Here is a 7,296-nt window from a genome sequence, read left to right on the forward strand (position 1 = left end):
CGGCCGTACGCGGCGCGTCTCGGCGCTTCGAACAGCTCCGGTGTCCCCATTATTTTCGATTTACGGCTAAAATAAATTCTTCTAATTTTTTTCAATTACATATTCTTGCTTAAATAACTTTTTTACATAGGGATTAAGCATTTAGAACGATACATTGCTTAAAATAATGGCACTTTACTCTTGACATTTTACGGTTTTTTCAATTTTCTGAAAAATCCTATCATTAGATTTTTTTAAAAATACGATATTCTTGCTTAACTAACGTTTCTACATAGGGATTAAGCATTTAGAACGAAATCTAATGTCAGAAAATGGCACTTTACTCTTGACATTTTTCGGTTTTTTCAATTTTCTGGAAAATCCTATCATTAGATTTTTTTTAAAATACGATATTCTTGCTTAACTAACGTTTTTACATAGGGATTAAGCATTTAGAACGAAATCTAATGTAGGAAAATGGTACTTTACTCTTGACCGGTACGTTGGGACTTTGAAAATATTCGGGCGTTCCAATCGCTCGTCTGTTGCATCATAGCGCGTCTCGGCGCAATCGACCGATTCGCTCGACCCATTATTTTCGATTTACGGCTAAAATAAATTTTTCTCATTTTATTCAATAACATATTCTTGCTTAGATAACTTTTTTACATAGGGATTAAGCATTTAGAACGATATAATGTTTAAAATAAGGGCACTTTACTCTTGACATTTTACGGTTTTTTCAATTTTCTGAAAAATCCTATCATTAGATTTTTTTAAAAATACGATAATCTTGCATAACTAACGTTTCTACATAGGGATTAAGCATTTAGAACGAAATCTAATGTCAGAAAATGGCACTTTACTCTTGACATTTTTCGGTTTTTTCAATTTTCTGGAAAATCCTATCATTAGATTTTTTTTAAAATACGATATTCTTGCTTAACTAACGTTTTTACATAGGGATTAAGCATTTAGAACGAAATCTAATGTAGGAAAATGGTACTTTACTCTTGATCGGTACGTTGGGACTTAGAAAATATTCGGGCGTACGCGGCGCGCTCGGCGCTTCGAACAGCTCCGGTGTCCCCATTATTTTCGATTTACGGCTAAAATAAATTTTTCTCATTTTATTCAATAACATATTCTTGCTTAGATAACTTTTTTACATAGGGATTAAGCATTTAGAACGATATAATGTTTAAAATAAGGGCACTTTACTCTTGACATTTTACGGTTTTTTCAATTTTATGAAAAATCCTATCATTAGATTTTTTTAAAAATACGATATTCTTGCTTAACTAACGTTTCTACATAGGGATTAAGCATTTAGAACGAAATCTAATGTCAGAAAATGGCACTTTACTCTTGACATTTTTCGGTTTTTTCAATTTTCTGGAAAATCCTATCATTAGATTTTTTTAAAAATACGATATTCTTGCTTAACTAACGTTTTTACATAGGGATTAAGCATTTAGAACGAAATCTAATGTAGGAAAATGGTACTTTACTCTTGATCGGTACGTTGGGACTTAGAAAATATTCGGCCGTACGCGGCGCGTCTCGGCGCTTCGAACAGCTCCGGTGTCCCCATTATTTTCGATTTACGGCTAAAATAAATTTTTCTAATTTTTTTCAATTACATATTCTTGCTTAAATAACTTTTTTACATAGGGATTAAGCATTTAGAACGACATGTTGTTTAAAATAATGGTACTTTACTCTTGTGATTTTTCGGTTTTTTTTGATTATTTTGAAAAATAAATTTTTGTAATTTTTTTAAATACGATATTCGTGATCAGTGAACGATTTCACATATGGATTAAGCATTTAGAATCGTGCGGACGCGTTATTAAAAAAGTTTACTCGATGCGATGGGACTTTAAAAAGTTTGTGAAAATTTTCATATTGGGAAAAAATGTGTAATTTTTTGTCTAGTTTACGGTAGTGTAATTTATTTTAATGTTTACTATAAAAATTTTTTTCGTTCGTTCACGCGCTATGTTACAACAGCACGGCCGGGCGGTCTGTTGCCGCAGCGGTTTACACTCATAAGCGCGCGTGCTATTCGGCCGGCGGCGCCGGCGTCCTTGCCGGCCGTTCGGTATCTATAAGAGATACACGGTCCGTGCGAGGCGGACGGAGCAGAGCGGGTTTTGGGCCAATTCTACGATCTCGGTCGAGAAGCTGTCTCAGAGCTCCTTCGGGGCTTCGGTCCTGACTGTTTCGTGCCGTTTACGTTACGGACTTTTCTCCACACAGCGTGGCCACGGGTCGGTGTCTTTGACCGAATGGCCCATATGTGGCAAGCCCTACGGGGTTGGTTACCCGTATGCACTTTGTATGTATACTCGTACTCACTGAGCAATCGACTCTTCTGTCCGAGCGATGGAAAAATTTTTTAAAATGCATCTGTAAGATTTGGAAGCAAATCGTACCAATTGAAAACTGTGGCTAAAATGAATAGCCCAGTGGAGAGAGAAAACTATCAAAAAACTGATTTTTTAAATCAAGAGGTGTCAGAAATCGAAATGCCTAGCGCGAGCGGAAGAACACGCTTTCTCGCCAGTCCAGCATGTGTCCTGTCCGTTCTTCCTCGGCTTGCCGATTTTGCCCAGATCAGAGGTTTCGTGCTTCCGGCGGTCAGAAGATCAGCGTGAGCGTACGCGCTTCCACGACTATGGCATCACCCATGTACTTTTTCCTTTGAATATATTTGAGTACATAAAAAATATTAAAACATATAGAGAGAACTGTGTCTTGGATCTTAAAAATTTGTCAATAGCGATGATATATTATTACTTAACTTGAAGTATTTGTACGTTTTAGCTGGGACGTACATTTATCTTACAAGATGTTAATAGCGAGACTCTTGAAGATAAAATTATCTTGTGATTTTATGAAGGCAAAGATAGAAACGTACGAAGCTGGCGTACGTAGAAAAATGTGATTTTATGATAGAACAAAAATATAATACGTACGTTTTTGGGCGTACGGTAAAATATCTGTATGGTAGAAAAATGAAAGAAATTGAGCGTTAAAGAAGATATGTTACAAGCGCGGAATGTGGCAAAACTTGTACATATTTGAAAGAGAAAAATGGTGTGTCGACCTGACATATATATATGAAACAGGCGACGATGGAAAAGGATTTAAATTTTGTCCATTTTATATATACATATTGTATAGTTCCCTGGTTGATCCTGCCAGTAGTCATATGCTTGTCTCAAAGATTAAGCCATGCATGTCTCAGTACATGCCGTATTAAGGTGAAACCGCGAATGGCTCATTAAATCAGTTATGGTTTCTTAGATCGTACTAAAATTTACTTGGATAACTGTGGTAATTCTAGAGCTAATACATGCAAAACAGAGTTCCGACCAGAGATGGTAGGAACGCTTTTATTAGATCAAAACCAATCGGTGGCGGGTGTTTACACTCGTCCATCGTTTGCTTTGGTGACTCTGAATAACTTTGTGCTGATCGCATGGTCTTATAGCACCGGCGACGCATCTTTCAAATGTCTGCCTTATCAACTGTCGATGGTAGGTTCTGCGCCTACCATGGTTGTAACGGGTAACGGGGAATCAGGGTTCGATTCCGGAGAGGGAGCCTGAGAAACGGCTACCACATCCAAGGAAGGCAGCAGGCGCGCAAATTACCCACTCCCGGCACGGGGAGGTAGTGACGAAAAATAACGATACGGGACTCATCCGAGGCCCCGTAATCGGAATGAGTACACTTTAAATCCTTTAACGAGGATCCATTGGAGGGCAAGTCTGGTGCCAGCAGCCGCGGTAATTCCAGCTCCAATAGCGTATATTAAAGTTGTTGCGGTTAAAAAGCTCGTAGTTGAATCTGTGTGTCACAGTGTCGGTTCATCGCTCGCGGTGTTTAACTGGCATTATGTGGTACGTCCTACCGGTGGGCTTTGCTCTTCACGGGGCGGTCCAACTAATATCCCATCGCGGTGCTCTTCACTGAGTGTCGAGGTGGGCCGGTACGTTTACTTTGAACAAATTAGAGTGCTCAAAGCAGGCTACCTTCGCCTGAATACTGTGTGCATGGAATAATGGAATAGGACCTCGGTTCTATTTTGTTGGTTTTCGGAACCCCGAGGTAATGATTAATAGGGACAGATGGGGGCATTCGTATTGCGACGTTAGAGGTGAAATTCTTGGATCGTCGCAAGACGGACAGAAGCGAAAGCATTTGCCAAAAATGTTTTCATTAATCAAGAACGAAAGTTAGAGGTTCGAAGGCGATCAGATACCGCCCTAGTTCTAACCATAAACGATGCCAGCTAGCGATCCGCCGAAGTTCCTACGATGACTCGGCGGGCAGCTTCCGGGAAACCAAAGCTTTTGGGTTCCGGGGGAAGTATGGTTGCAAAGCTGAAACTTAAAGGAATTGACGGAAGGGCACCACCAGGAGTGGAGCCTGCGGCTTAATTTGACTCAACACGGGAAACCTCACCAGGCCCGGACACCGGAAGGATTGACAGATTGATAGCTCTTTCTTGATTCGGTGGGTGGTGGTGCATGGCCGTTCTTAGTTGGTGGAGCGATTTGTCTGGTTAATTCCGATAACGAACGAGACTCTAGCCTGCTAAATAGACGTAATTATGGTATCTCGAAGGCTCTCGGCTTCTGCCGGTGGGGTTTTTACTACCAACGTACAAACAAATCTTCTTAGAGGGACAGGCGGCTTCTAGCCGCACGAGATTGAGCAATAACAGGTCTGTGATGCCCTTAGATGTTCTGGGCCGCACGCGCGCTACACTGAAGGAATCAGCGTGTGTTCCCTGGCCGAAAGGCCCGGGTAACCCGCTGAACCTCCTTCGTGCTAGGGATTGGGGCTTGCAATTATTCCCCATGAACGAGGAATTCCCAGTAAGCGCGAGTCATAAGCTCGCGTTGATTACGTCCCTGCCCTTTGTACACACCGCCCGTCGCTACTACCGATTGAATGATTTAGTGAGGTCTTCGGACTGGTGCGCGGCAATGTTTCGGCATTGCCGATGATGCCGGGAAGATGACCAAACTTGATTATTTAGAGGAAGTAAAAGTCGTAACAAGGTTTCCGTAGGTGAACCTGCGGAAGGATCATTACAATGTTCCAATATATCTCAAAGAGAGAGGAGAGGAGGAGAGAAAATGAATTCGATTAGTTTGTGGATAAGAATTCATATAAAAAAAAAAGATATTGTTGAGCCCGCCAGATCATTCGTGCGTGATTTACACGGCCAGACGTGTGTACTACACGTATTAGGCCTTTGATCTGCGTTGCGTAGGCCACAACAAATCTTTCAAAGAGAGAGAGATATATGTGTTGTTGGGGTTTGTGATTATGAAGGTGCCCCAACGCACAAAAATATATAAAAATGTACAAAGTTGGGATGTGGTGTGGTGGAGAAGAGTTGGGCCCGACCAGATCATTCGTGCGTGATTTACACGGCAGACGTGTGTACTACACGTATTAGGCCTTTGATCTGCGTTGCGTAGGCCATCTTCCTTCCAAGACACACACGTGTTGGGGTTTGTGTGATTTTATGATAGTGCCTCAACACGGAAAAATAAGCGTACGAGAAGAGTTGGGCCCGACCAGATCATTCGTGCGTGATTTATACACGGCCAGACGCGTATTATATTACACGTATTAGGCCTTTGATCTGCGTTGCGTAGGCCATCTTCTCGATAGAGAGAAAGCCAATGTATTCTTTTTTCTTTCTTTACACACACACACACACAGTTGTAGTAGGACAGGGAGGGATGCGAGCGTGCTAATCACGCTTCCTCAAGTCTTCGCTGTGGTGTAAAAAAAAAAAAGAAAAAAAGGAATCGTTGGGAAAGTCCAAAGGACGAAAATATCGGGCAGTCTGAAGATAACTTAATGCTCGTTTACATTGGTATCAAGAGAGACCGGCTTGTGTAGCTCGTTTCAATGCTGTGTCGTTGTCATTGACACCCTACTCTGTTGCGCGCTAGTGGCAGCATGAGCGTGGGACGTATATATATATGACACCCAGCTAGAGCCGGCCGTGAGTCCGTCCGGTGTAAATAACGACGAAAGGAGAGAGAAACTTTTCGAATCCAGTATCGGGTTGATAATTGTCCAGTTTGAATATCCATATCCCCGTCGTTTTTGGAGGTGATATACTCTCTGTGTTTCTTCGATAGAAGGCTTTTCAATGTTCTATTCGCTCCGACCGTCGAACTTGCAAGAAAACAGTGGTTTTGGATTTGCTCGTACATATATATATGGTTTCGACGGAAATATCTCGTTCTTTAAGGGACAATTATGTCGTTGTACGACGACTCCCGAATCTCCTTCGCGCGCTGGTTGGAGCTCTTCGGGTATCGGCTTGTTCCGAAATATAACACAAAAATGTGGTGGATAGCAAATACACATTATATATATATGAGAGAATAAAAGGGAAAAATTACCCTGAACGGTGGATCACTTGGCTCGTGGGTCGATGAAGAACGCAGCTAATTGCGCGTCAACGTGTGAACTGCAGGACACATGAACATCGACATTTCGAACGCACATTGCGGTCCACGGATACAATTCCTGGACCACGCCTGGCTGAGGGTCGTTTACGTACTTATAAACTGCTTGCGTTGATGGCACTTGTTGCCTATATACGTACGAGCGAATGATGGGCGCTTCGTCGGCGTTTGTCGCGGTCCTATGAATATTGAGAAATTTTACGTACGTCTAACAGTCTTCGAGAGAGATGGAAATCGTGTTCGAACTAGCGTGAGTGTGGAAGGCGGTGTCGTGTGTCGTATATGTTTTATATACGTCCGCCCGTCTGAAACACCGCTTCGAAGCGGTGACAAAATCTTTTTCGGGACGATTCGTATTCGTAGAACTATCGAGATTTCACTGGTACATTTTCAACGCGCTCCCGACGTCGCCTGAAATGAAACGAGATGGGTTTAACCCACGAAAGCGTACTACACGAGTCTGTCCTATGTGAAGACTGTGTACAGAGATCGAACGAACGCATGAAAGAAATTGAACGAAAGAACACATAACCCGCAAAAATATATAGAGTAGAATTGTGACCGTTGCTTCGAATTTGAATTTATATGTATATATATATCATAGCCCCAGGGAGTGGAACCTATGAGTGTGGAAGGATGTCTCTTACCGTTATGTTGCCAGAGGAAAAAAAGTCTCTCTCTTCGTACGACACATTTGTGTACGAATTGTATCGATGGCTATATAGATCCGATGTTGCACATATTCTGAGTAAAGAACACCCCACCCGGGTTACCGTCCTAAAACTCTTCTATTGGTGTGGCTATG

At 41.9% G+C, this 7,296-nt stretch overlaps 2 non-coding genes across 2 annotated transcripts; both read left to right on the top strand.

Annotated features, from left to right (window-relative positions):
- Positions 1-3,169: 3,169 nt before the first annotated feature.
- On the top strand, positions 3,170-5,090 carry LOC143261844 (small subunit ribosomal RNA). Its single transcript, XR_013035871.1, has one exon. It is a non-coding gene; the product is annotated as a small subunit ribosomal RNA (ribosomal RNA).
- Positions 5,091-6,422: 1,332 nt separating this feature from the next.
- Positions 6,423-6,577, top strand: LOC143261812 (5.8S ribosomal RNA). The gene has a single exon (XR_013035841.1). It is a non-coding gene; the product is annotated as a 5.8S ribosomal RNA (ribosomal RNA).
- Positions 6,578-7,296: the final 719 nt, after the last annotated feature.

The sequence above is a fragment of the Megalopta genalis genome, unplaced genomic scaffold, assembly GCF_051020955.1.
Source record: "Megalopta genalis isolate 19385.01 unplaced genomic scaffold, iyMegGena1_principal scaffold0069, whole genome shotgun sequence".
Classification (NCBI taxonomy): domain Eukaryota; kingdom Metazoa; phylum Arthropoda; class Insecta; order Hymenoptera; family Halictidae; genus Megalopta; species Megalopta genalis.